The sequence below is a fragment of the Octopus bimaculoides genome, chromosome 3, assembly GCF_046866305.1.
Source record: "Octopus bimaculoides isolate indiv1 chromosome 3, ASM4686630v1, whole genome shotgun sequence".
NCBI lineage: Eukaryota > Metazoa > Mollusca > Cephalopoda > Octopoda > Octopodidae > Octopus > Octopus bimaculoides.
Window position 1 is genome coordinate 18780800 of NC_142930.1, and position 13245 is coordinate 18794044.

Genomic DNA, 13245 nt, shown 5'->3' on the forward strand with positions numbered 1-13245 from the left:
AAGAAATGGCCTTTTAAATGAAGATGATGATGTTGCACCATGTCATCGCTGTGGTGGAGAAATGAAGGAAACTCGCAGAAAGGGTGCTACCAAAGTAGCACAGTTTCAAATTTTCTTCACATGTCATATTTCATAACTTTCTCATATTGCACTTCAAAGAAGATGAATTTGGGGTCAGTATCATACCAATGCTCTTAAATGTCATTCTTATAGTGAACTACCACATATACTGTGATGTCAGCTATGATGAAATAAATGTACTATCGCTGCTTCTCTCCTCACCTCACACTCAGTCTTGAACAATAAGCAGCTGCTTCCCAATGGTTTTTCTTAATCAAATGACAGCACACTGCTTCACGTATTCAGCAGAGTTTCCTTCAGTTGCTCCTACAGACCAACAAAAGACCATTCCGAAGGTAAAACTTAACAACAAGATAGTATAAACAAAGAAAATGAAGATTATTTACATTTGGGAGTAAAGATTGGTCTGTATAGTTGTTGTTGAAGTTGAGAGTTTAAAACATAGTTGAAAGGTACTATTTTCAAGAAATTTTTCCTCAAATTTGACCCGATTGTAATTGAGGTAGCTAATAAAATATCTGGATAATTTTCAGCAAAGAAGATATGGTGAAGAAGCTATAAAAATATTTTATGTTGAATTTCATTAATTTCATAAGTGCTATTTTTCCATAATCCTCTTTCATTTGACCAAGATATCTTAAATTTTGTTGCATTTATGATGTCTAAGGATGGATATTTATGCGTATGAGTCTTTCTTCAAATTCAATTCTAGGGAACTAGAAGGGCATATTTACCTTATCTTGTCTTACCCATTTTACCCCGCCTAAATTTGTCTTTTATGTACTCAAAGAGAACAGTGATAATTTTCTGAAATAGTGGTCTGAATATGTTATAGATTTTACTGCGTTTAGAGGTCTTTACTTCACTGATATAGTTTTGACAAGGTACTCTTTTACTCTTTTACTTATTTCAGTCATTTGACTGCGGCCATGCTGGAGCACTGCCTTTAGTCGAGCAAATCGACCCCCAGACTTATTCTTTGGATGTCTAGTACTTATTCTATCAGTCTCTTTTGCTGAACCGCTAAGTTACGGGGACGTAAACACACCACCATCAGTTGTCAAGCGATGTTGGGGGAACAAACAGACACACAAACATATACACACATACATACACACACACACACACACATATATATATATGTATATATATATATATAAATATATATATATATACATACATATATACGACGGGCTTCTTTCAGTTTCCCTCTACCAAATCCACTCACAAGGCTTTGGTCGGCCCAAGGCTATAGTAGAAGACACTTGCCCAAGGTGCCATGCAGGTAGTGAACATTTGCAAAAAATATATTTTCTTCAATGTCAAAAATGCAGTAAGTATTACTCATTGTGCCCCACCTACTCTTACTGGAAACTGGAAAAGCAGACTTTTGGAAATAACTGTTTGAATTTCCCCATTTTTATCAGGGTTTCCCCCACTTTTTTATGTTTTCACGCATTGCAAAACAATGAAGGGAAGCCGTTTTAAAAGAAGAATTTTTTAAATCCATGTCTTTTAAATGATGGTATCTCTACCCACCCTCTCTCTTTCTCACACAAACACACACACACACACACACACACTCATCATGCCTTTGGAACAACAACAACCTTTTTTTTTTTTTTTTTTTTGCTTTTTCGTAATTTTCTCTCATTTTACCTTATTCTACATTCTGAAACGTCTGTAACGCACAATAAAAAAAAACACTTCCCTCCATTGTACTTTACACAATGAGGGAAAAGGCAAACACTGCAAGTGGATGTGTGCAAAATGAAATTTGAATTTTGCAAAAGTGTATCTATAAAGCAAGATTTTCAGTCATTTATTTAAACTTTCTCTGCTAACTCATTAAATTAAATTATTTGAAATAGATGGGTTTTGAGATGTAAATTTGGTAATTTTCTAAGATTTTAATTCTTGTGTATAAGGGGCCCACTGAATTTGAAGTGCCCCTCTCCCGCTCTCTCACCACCATGGGTTAAATCTGATCCTGGGGCTAAGCATAACAAAGACTGTCTACTATTAACAGAGTTTCTCATCTTAGCATCTAGTCAAGATAAATTCAAGTAACATTAGCTGTGAAGAAAGTAGTACCAATAATATGTATCAAGGGCAAATAATTCTTTTTAAAATAAGCAAAATAGTGATTTGTTTGATGTAAGTGCATTTAACCAATGTATTAAACCAGATTGGACTCTGACATAAATGCTATGTGAGAACAATCGGCCATATTTTGTATATGGATGACCTACACTGCAGCTATAAAATACTTTTGCATAGATTACACAGATAAATTAAATGAATTTATATGAAAACTAGCTAAGAAAATCATGCTAGCTACCTTTGAAAAAAGGAAAATAAACTAGAAAAAAAATACAGTAATATGTTATATAAAGAAGCAGCGAAAAGAAAACTATAAATATTTAGGAATTAATGAACAAGACAGTGTACTCTACACAGGTAAAAGAAGTCGCTTTGAAGAAATATTATACATGCATTAGATTATTACAAAATGAAAATTAGTTAAAAAGATATAAGGTGTTAGGCGCCAGTCTGCAGCTGCTCTGGTAATAAGTTATGGTTATACTATTCGCAACTAGACACTAAGATAAGAAAACATGAAAAAATGAAAAAATAACAATGGCCACATTTAGAATGCACCACCCAAAATTCAGTACAGTAATGTATTTATTGTGTACACGTGAAAAGGGTAGATCTACAAGCAGAAAACTATGATGAAATAATATCTACAGTAAAACTACAAAATTATATAGCATAGAATAGATGAAGTCTAATTAAAATAGGTATAAAACATGAAGAAAATACTGTTTTCTATATCCATTTAAGTCAAAAGAACCTAGGTTAGCATTTAGTTGTAAAGCAAATTTCTTAACCATAAAGCAATGCTTGCTCTTATTTTCAGACTCTCTAAATGAACATGACGCGTCGTTAAACAACAGGACAAAGTTGACTAGCCAAAAAGGGCACTCGACCTTCTAAATAGCAGACAAATCTCTCTTCAATTGCACTCTGTCATCAAAATAATGAAAGGATATATTTGATAAACAAAACCCCCCAAATTACAGGACAGAATGCCTTTGATTAGGTCTGCTCATTCAAGGTCAATCTAGATATGAATAACAACAGCAACAGAACAGGTTTGGCAGCAACTAGGTATTCTTATTGTAAGAGATCAAGATCTGTATTAAATATTGTAGTGAACACTTTTGAACATTCATTGTAGATATTTTATCATTGAGATATTTTTAAGCTACTATTTTGAAAAACTTACAGCATTCTTTATATTTTTCTAGCAACACATATTCTTTAGTAATTCATAGCACTCATTACATCATCTTGAACTTCCACAGACAGGTGTCATCAACAATATAAACACTTAATGTCAGACATATATTGTTTCAGTTAGCAATGACCTGGAGAATATTTTCCAACAAAGATAACTTAAATTCTTTCAACAGTACAAATACACAATCACTACAAACTTGTACCTCCCCATCTATATTCTAATTATGGAGGACACGCAAATAAAACATTCAAAATTGCTATAAATGCTAGGTATTTACAATTTTTGTTATTGTACTTGTTTATCCTTTAAACCTGCTGTGATCGAACAGAACTATGATTGAAGAAGTTTTATTCATAACCATCAAGTCTTTTTACTTTGTGAAGAGAACCTGGGACCACACTGAAGGATATGTTGCTTGGGCTGCTGCTTCTAAAAGATTAGCAACCACATAAAGGCTCCTTCATTTATTCAACTATCTTTGATCTCTCATGGTGACCTCCACACACCTATTGCTGATTTCTCACAGTGACTCCCAACCATTGCCAAAAAGTACATCACAAAGACTGAAATGCATGTTTTTATACATAGTTATGTGTGTGTGACTTTGTGTTTGTGCATATCCTCCTGCCACTTAACAACTAGTACTGATTTATTTACACCCCCGTAACCTAGTTTGGCAAAAGAGACTGTAAGAAATAAGTACTGAGGTCACTGGGAGAAACGGAGTTAGCAAGAGCAACATCAATGATCATCTACTGCTGAAGACCTGTGCAGCACATGACCTGCTGATCAGCAACACAGTGTTTCACCTGCCCAACCGCAAAAAGATGTCCTGAATGCATTCACACAACAAGCAGTGGCATCTAATACACTATGTCACAGTCAGGAGATGAGACAAGCTGGATATTAAGGTGACAATGGCCATGTGTGGTGCAAAATGCTGGACAGATCACAGACTTATCCTCACAAAACTTGACATTCACATCCATACCAGGCTGTGACCACAAAGAAAGCTGGCAAACAAACAATTAAACATCAGCAAACTGGAATGACACAATGTGAAACAGAACCTCAGTGAAAACCTGAGCACCAAGCTGAGCCAACTCAACATTGGTGCAAAGGCAGTAGAAGAGTGAGTGGTGTTCACAGACATGGTGTACAACACTGCACTCACTTATCTGGGCCATGACATGCATAGACGCTAAGATTGGTTTGAAGGAAATGATAAAAAAATTCAAAAGCTGCTCAGTGGGAAGCATGAAGCCTACAGAGTCTCCCACTAAGACAGCACATCGAGTTCCAAGAAAACAGCCTACAATGCTATCAAAAGCAAGGTCCAGGTAAAACTCAAAGAGGTGAGGGATTCCTGGTTCAGCAACAAGACAAATGAGATACAGAAGTATACTGACAGCAACAATTCTGAATGCTTCTACAATGCCTTGAAAACCATCTACGAGCTGCAATCCTCTAAAACATCACCACTGCTCAGTGCTGACAGGACTACTCTCCTCATTGACAAAAACGCAATCCTGAAAAGATGTGTTTAGCACTTCAACAAAGTCCTAAACAGGCCTTCCTCTATCAGCAATGAGGTCATTGCTCATATGCCCCAAGTTCACATCTACACTTCTCTGGCACAGTCTCCAACAGAAACAGAGGTTCTGAAAGCAATTAAACTTCTCTCAAATAGTAAGGTACCAGGCTCTGACTCCATCCCAGCTGAAATATACAAAGCAGGGGAGAGGGAAAGTCTTGGCACAAAAGCTCACCAACCTCTTTCAAACCCAGTAGCAACAGGAAATTGCTCCTCATGGATTCAAGGATGTTTCTACTGTCATCTCTACATGAGAAAGAACAGGCAGTCTTGTGAGAATCACCAAGGAATTTCTCTCATTGCCATTGCTGACAAGATACTCACAAAAGTCCTCCTTAACCACCTCATGGAAGGCAGACATCTACCAAAGAGTCAATGTGGATTCAGAGTGGCCCATGGGACAGTTAGCATGATCTTTGCAATATGTCAAATCCAGGAAAAGTATCAGGAACATAACAAGGATCTATACATGACGTTTGTAGTCATGAGGGGCTTTGGAAGATCATGAGAAAGTTCGGCTGCCCAGACAAATTCATTAGCATAGTAAGCCAGCTTCATGACAGCATGTTTGCTAGGGTATTGGACAGTGAAGATTCTTCCATTGTATTCCCAGTCACCGGTCAAGCAAGGCTGTGTACTCACACCTATGCTGTTCACCATGATGTTCTCAATCATGCTAACAAAACCAGCATCAAAATTAGATTCAGGAATGGCAGCAGATTCATCACTATATATGCCAACATAAAGCTGATTGTCAGGGTGCTGCACTGGACAGATATGGTGTATTCACACCTTTTACCATGAGACAGAATTTTTTCACCACAGAAACTGCAGTTTATTTGCCTTTTAGAAGTTGAAAATTATCACAAACATAGTTTAACTAACCTAAAGTTTGCATATATAATCGCCCTTAATGTTTGTCTTCGGCGATTGTTTACTCTGTACATCCACTCTGTCATTGCTTGTTCATTCGAAGATCTAACTCTCCATGAATTTTATATTTTTAAAATTTCTGGATGCTGCTGTCCTATGAAGTTCCCTATATTGTTAAAAGCATGAAAGAGGAGTAATAAACAATCCGACAACTGATGAGAAGTTATCTTCTTTTGGTATTTTGTCCTGTACTTATCTCTCGTGTGTTTACCTATGTTTCACTCGTTGGTGATGTCCTGTACACAATGTGTATTTTTCATTCTATTTATAAATATATATAAAATCCCCCCCCCCAAAAAAAATTACATGAGGACATGGTACATGTAAAGTATTAGCAGATGCTAACATATATATATATATATATATATATATATATATATATATACATACATACAGAGCTGGGTGTAAGTCCATTAATCCATTAATCGTTAATTAACAAAGTTAACATTTTTGTTAACGATTTAACTTTTATCTAATTGATTTCCATTACATTTAGCTTCCATTAACTCAAGTCTGTTAACCCAAAAATTTCATAAAAACCAGTAAACGTTTAAAAGTTTCTATTGTTTTCATATTGTCTTAGAATATTTAATAATGTAAGCATCATTCTATCAACCCAGATATAACGTCACTTATTATCATAAATAACTTGTAAGACCTCGTTTGGCCCTGCCTGGATTTGAAACCAAATCCATCCGCTTGTTGCTTGCAAAGACAGCAGGAAATTTCTTTGTCCTGTCAAGAGGGAACAGTGATTGATGTGTTTTCACTTGATCCATGACCTTGCTGAGGTGGATGTCAACAGAGAAAATATTGACTTCCATAAAGTGGAAAAAATAAATGGAAGGAAAAAAGTTGGTAAACATTTCGGTGTGAATGCAAATAGCTGTTATGTGGTAGCAGGGCATGCTAAAAATAGTAGCCAAATCTTACCTTTTCTGGAAAAAGGAGCCGCTTACGCATGATTTCGATGTCACATTCATTGAAAGCATGCAAAATAACCTAGAAATGAAAAATGACCCACAAAACGAAACTCCCTTGGTGGGAAACTTTGAAGTCGCCAACACCCCTCCCACCTTTCTTTTCCAGAAAAAAGTGGCTTGCGACAGATTTAAAGGTCAGATACACTGAATGCACCCAATAAAAACAGTGGAAAAAATTATTCCACACTGAGGTATGAAATATTTACCGAAACAATAAAATCTTGTACCGGTTATACCTGTATTTTATTAATTCAAATTAATGAACCTCGCCATGAAAAGTGGCAAAATTTTTGTTGGTTGCTATCTGGGATCATTTTAGTAACAAATCAAACAAGTAAGATGCATTAAGAATTTCAATTTTATTGTTTATCCATAATGCTATCACTGACTAACGTCCTTTCCCTCTTTCTTTACGGAAATTGCCGAACGATTGTCAAACGATTGTCAAACGATTTGGCATTTAGAGAACTTGTACCGAAGGATTGCCGAAGCATTTCTACCATTTCTACACACTACTTTCCTTGGATAAGGGAACTGCTACTATAACATCCTACATATATTTTTACTTTTACTTTTATTCTGTTATTTCCCTTTATACTTCTGATTTCCATCCTTTTCTAAAATAACTCCTTATATTGAACTCTACTATTTCCCTCTATTTAACTCTCTCACATCGTCTCTGATGAAGGGATATCCCTAATATCCCAAAAACAGCTGTAAGACTAACTTTCTCTTTATAAATGTCCTAAATATTCCATGCAGCCTAAGCTTTGTCGTCTCATTTTATTCAACACACACACACACAAACACACACACATAGAAAGAGAAAAGATGGAAAAAACACAGATTTGTTTTACAGGATTTAAGAGTATATTGGAGCCATGATAATGAAGATATTCAACTCTCAGCTTGATGAACAATGCGAAATCGGTCCTTACTTCAATTATGTTGAAAGAACGAAACCTTATTTTATACAAAATTGTATATCTTCATTATCATGGCTCTAATGTACTCTTAAATCTTGTAAAATAAATCTTGTGTTTTTTTTCTCTTTCTATATATATATCCACCATGTTTGTTTCCCCACTATGATATTCTCTGCTTTATATGTGTGTGTCTGTGTGTGTGTGTGTGTGTGTGTGTGTGTGTGTGTGTGTGTGTGTGTGTTTGTGTGTGTGTAATGGTTATGTTATTAGTTGTACAATAATTGATAAACAATAGGATGGAACATCGGAGTCGTCACCAATTGTAAAGGTTGTGTTGTCAAAGTGTTGGTTGCCATTATGCAAGATGGAAGAAGAACAGTGATCAAAGTTTTTAAAATTTGAAGTTTTGTGCTTCCAGTGAAAGGATTTATTAAAGCTGAAAAAGTGTGACACATTGACAGTCACATTTATTATATTAGATATGTTTAATTTTGGGGAAACTTTATTTCAGTTAAAGTGAATTTTATATTTGTGTGTGTGTATGTATATATATATGTATTAAAGAAAGCAAAAGATAAAACAAAAATGATAGTGTTCAGTATGTTGGCGACAGGAATTTCTGTCAAAGTTGTACATCGTCTCCTTTGTCTCTCGTTTATGACTCCCACTGCCACCATCAACACTACTACTTTTAATAAAACATCATCAACTCTCCCTAAATTTCTTTGTCTCTCTTTTTCTCCTCTTTTTCTTCTCTCCCTCTCTGTCTGTCTTCGCCACCGCCCTCACTGTCTCTATGCCTACTATTATTCTCACCCCGTCATGAGGAATAGTATGAGTGTCATTGAATAGTGAGAGAGGGGTTTAAGTGTGACACACTGACACACAGAAATTAGTTTTTGCATTTATTATATTTTATATCTATATATATAAAAATGAGAATGTGTGTCTGTCTGTCTGTCTGTCTGTCTGTCTGTCTGTCTGTCTGTCTGTCTGTCTGTCTGTGTGAATCCCTAAAACTCGAGAACTACGCAACCAATTTCATTCAAACTTTACACATGCCTTACTTAGGGTTCCAGTTGTGTTTTAGTCAAAAAACAATAATTATCTTCTTGCAGAGTTCGAGCACACGGCAACATAATATCTCCTCCACTATTTAAGTATTACGTGTCAAAAGTGAAACAAAAATACTCATGTCAAATACTTTCACTTTAAAAATGAAACTATTCCACTAACTGAAACAATCACATTTCGATACTGTAGTGACAGATACTTTCACAGAGAGAGAAAGAGAGAAAGAGAGAGACAGAAAGAGAGAGAGAGAGAGAGAGAGAGAGAGATGTATATGTATACATATACATGTATATGTACACCATTTCGATACTGTAATGACAGATACTTTCAGAGAGAGAGAGAGAGAGACAGAGAAAGAAAGAGAGAAAGAGAGAGAGAGAGAAAGAGAGAGAGAGAGAGAGAGAGAGATGTATATGTATACATATAGATGTATATGTATACATATAGATGTACACGTATATGTATATATATATATAGATCTATACATACATGTATATGTATACATATGTGTAGATGTATATATATATAGAGAGAGAGAGAGAGAGAAAGAGATGTACATGTAATATGTACACATATATACATATATACATGCATACAGATATCTATACATATATACACCCATCACACACACATACACATGCACACAAACACACACATTAGTCATTTGTTTTCTTATCCAAAACTACGTCAAAAGTACTGAATGGATCTTTATGAAATTTGGAAATTATATTCTTTGCATAACGGCCATAACTCCCATGAAAATTCATATATTTTTGATGTTGATGAAATTTTAACCCGAACATAACAGATGAGCATTATTTAGAAAATGATGTCACACGTCATCGAGGCTACCATTCTTTCTGGATGTGCAAAAGGGGATGACGTCTTTATTCCAAGAATTCCTCTTACTCCATCAGGAGCAGACGTTCCTTTTACATTCAGAATACTACAATTCCCCCTTCGTGTGACTTTTGCCATGTCCATAAACAAATATCAGGGTCAAACACTGTCTGTAGCTGGTCTTCTCTTGGAAGAGCCCTGCTTCTCACATGGACAACTGTATGTTGGCTGCTCAAGAGTGGGCAGCAACAAAAAACCTATTTGTATATGCTCCACAAGGGAAAACAAGGAACATAGTTTACAATGAGGTGTTATAATCACAACAGCAAGAAAGTATGTACATGATCACCTTCTTTTACGAAACTTCATTGACTTTTATATATTTATATTGATATACATATATATACGTGTGTTTGGGTGCGTGTGTGTATATACATCTCTATATATAAAGATGATGCGTAGTCTAGACGGCGTTTTTAGATTTCATTATTCTCTTTAACCCGGGCAACGCCGGGTATTTCTGCTAGTATATATATATATATATATATATATATATATATATATTGAAACTGAGGGATGGAGCAGGAAGTTATGCAACTTTGCTTAATTAAATGAAGTTTACATTGTCGCTTGGAATTTCCAAGTTAACTCACCACAGAGAGAGTAGGGGAGAAAGAGAAGGGGACAGAGACACGCAGACAGAGTTGTTGTTAGTGTTTTTCAACCCCAGGTCAACCATTACTGAATAGATCAGCAGTCGTGATCATCTGAACTTCTCCCCTGTGCATGCAAGGCTGGTTTTAAGACGGTGGGAGTATGATTCGGTGGAAATTTACTATCACAAGCAGGTCAAACCACCACATTCATGTTCTTTCATTCATACACTTCTATATTGGGTAAAACAGTGTCTAATAAACACATTTGTATCAATAAGTCAATGTAAATGATTTCTGATATAGACACAACAATTAGGGTGAGTATAGTATACAGTCCCACTGTCACCAAATGTTTCACTCTGATTTTCTATGAATTTAATTAATTGACAATACTAAGTACTATATTAAACACTATATCATTAATGTGATGTGGAAAATATTCCAATAGCATTGCCCAAATGATGTTAACACCAACTTTAAAATTCACCCAAGGTTTCATTCCCATGTCACATCTATCCTCTACAACAATCATGCACGCATCACATCACAACACTAAGACAAGACTATTTTACCTCAACTGGCCCTACTCTCTTTAACATCATACTAAGACATATAAGAGAAGCAAAAAGATCTCATAACATTCAAACGGTTCCTAGATGAATTTCTCCAACAAATTCCAGATAAAACCATCTACACCCAGATATATCTCTACAAACAATAACTTGGCCAAAGAATGACTGTTATATGAAACATCATAAAATGTCTTTTCCAGGTGGTGTTATTAAGTTAGTCATGGCCTGGACCAATTCTGGCCAAATCTTATCCAAATATCTGTAAGGAACGACCGTGCGAACTCAAAAAAGGAGAAATGGTGACGAATGGAAAAACAGAGGACTCCTTTTATTTACACTTGTCACACGGTCTGTGACACGTTTAAATAAAAGGAGTCCTCTGTTTTTCCATTCGTCACCATTTCTCCTTTTTTGAGTTCGCACGGTCGTCCCTTACATATCTAAGTATATATATAAATGCAGATTATACTTAGCAGAGAAAAGAGCCATATTAAATAACTCTCAACACTCAGTCATCCACCTAAACTGCAGAAGTGAAATTTTTAGCCCACATCAAAAGAAATATATTTTATTATACCCTACGTGTCAATAACATACCATCGTGACAATAACTACCACTTCTCCAACTTCGGTTCTTCCACCACCAATACCTAGGAACCCAGTAAAGAGTTTGACCAGAACATACACAGACACATATGCAAAAATGATAGAGAGGTTATGTGCCTCTGGCCATGGAGTCTGACGCGTCACCTATATAGTTAAGTGCTTTATAGGTGAGAAACCAATGGTCACTTTCTGACCAGCCATAACAAACAACCTTCTAAATACGTATATTATTACTCTGTTTTAGAATGTGCTTCTTTTTCGGACGTGTGGACTACTCACGATACACACACGTAGGGTGCTGAAAAGTTCATGGCTTTGAGGGTGTCGCGAAAGGCTTGGCTGGAAGCCCAACCTTCCGATTTCTTTTACATGGCTTAGAAAACCTGAAGGACCTTGAGAAAGGAATATGTTGAATAAAATAATTAACTGATCCTCCTATATTTTCTTTTACCCAAAGCCAGGCACTTTTTAGCACCTCCTCGTATATATAATATAAAAGGTAACAAAAGATAGTAACATACAAGAAGGTATAAGGAGGCTTAATTTTCTGTAGGAGGTTTAGGGGTGTAAAAGTAGGTAGGAAGGTAGATAGATAGATAGATAGATAGATAGATAGATAGATAGATAGATAGATAGATAGATAGATAGATAGATAGATAATTACGCTACATATGGCATGGAACCTGGAGTGAGCTTGTTGATGGATGTTTTAGTTTACTTCGTGAGCGCTTTCGTAACAGATTCATCAGACTATTTATCAGACACTTTTTTTTCTTCTTCTTCTTAACGTTGGCTACTGCTGGTTAATGCTCTTGGAAGCAGTCAATGAGTTTCCAGGCGTCTAGCTTATTACCGCGGTTCAGGTTAGGTGTTATTCTACAAATGTGCATCTGTAATCCTGAGGTTGACAGTATATGTACGTTTGCATGTGTGTCTGTGTTTATGTTCTACGAGGATGTCTGTACATACATATTTATATGCGCACAAACATTATTGAGGGTACAAGTAATTATAATTTGTTTCAAAATTTTTACTCACCATGTATTTTGCTAAAGAAAATATCCAGTGTACTGTAGACTGTTGTATTTAAACATTTTTTCCTGTCACAAAAGTGTGAAATGTTTTAACAAATATATTTGCTTCTCAGATATAGAGTTACAATGAAGATTGGTTATTTTCTTTAATGACATGATTTTCTGTTGCTGAAATTAACACATCCCAAAACTTTTCGGAAAGAGTTAGACTGCTATATTTAATATAGTGTGAAAGTACCAGCGTGTTGTTATATCTAATGAAAACACATTGTAATGTATCAGTGTTAGTTACTGACTGGTTCAGGTTTTCACTGACCTATGTTGCTATTCGACAGATATAGGTGATGTCATTCCTCTATATTGTATATTGCTTCAGTGATGTCTTTGAATTAAATATATCTTCTTACACCCTCTTTATTGTATGTGTGTGCGTGCGCGCGCGCGAATGTACTTGCAAGTGCGTGAGGCTGATATATCCTGATATATCCTGTTCTAAACAAAACTGAGTACACCCAAAGAACTACAAAAATTTGATTTCCGTGTGCCTTGCTATTCTTGTTTTTGACTCCTTCATGATCTGCTCTGAGCAGGGGAGGAAATTATGATCATACGCATTCTGTCATGCGTACGGTCGAAAGA

The 13245-nt window shown here is 35.7% G+C and overlaps 1 protein-coding gene across 1 annotated transcript in view; it reads right to left on the reverse strand.

Moving 5' to 3' along the window:
- LOC106876658 (uncharacterized) overlaps positions 1–13245 on the reverse strand; it is a 24391-nt gene extending 11146 nt beyond the window's left edge. The window contains exon 1 of the mRNA XM_014925279.3: positions 12611–13245. The gene's annotated coding sequence lies outside the window, so the exon portion shown is untranslated. The remainder of the gene's footprint in view (positions 1–12610) is intronic.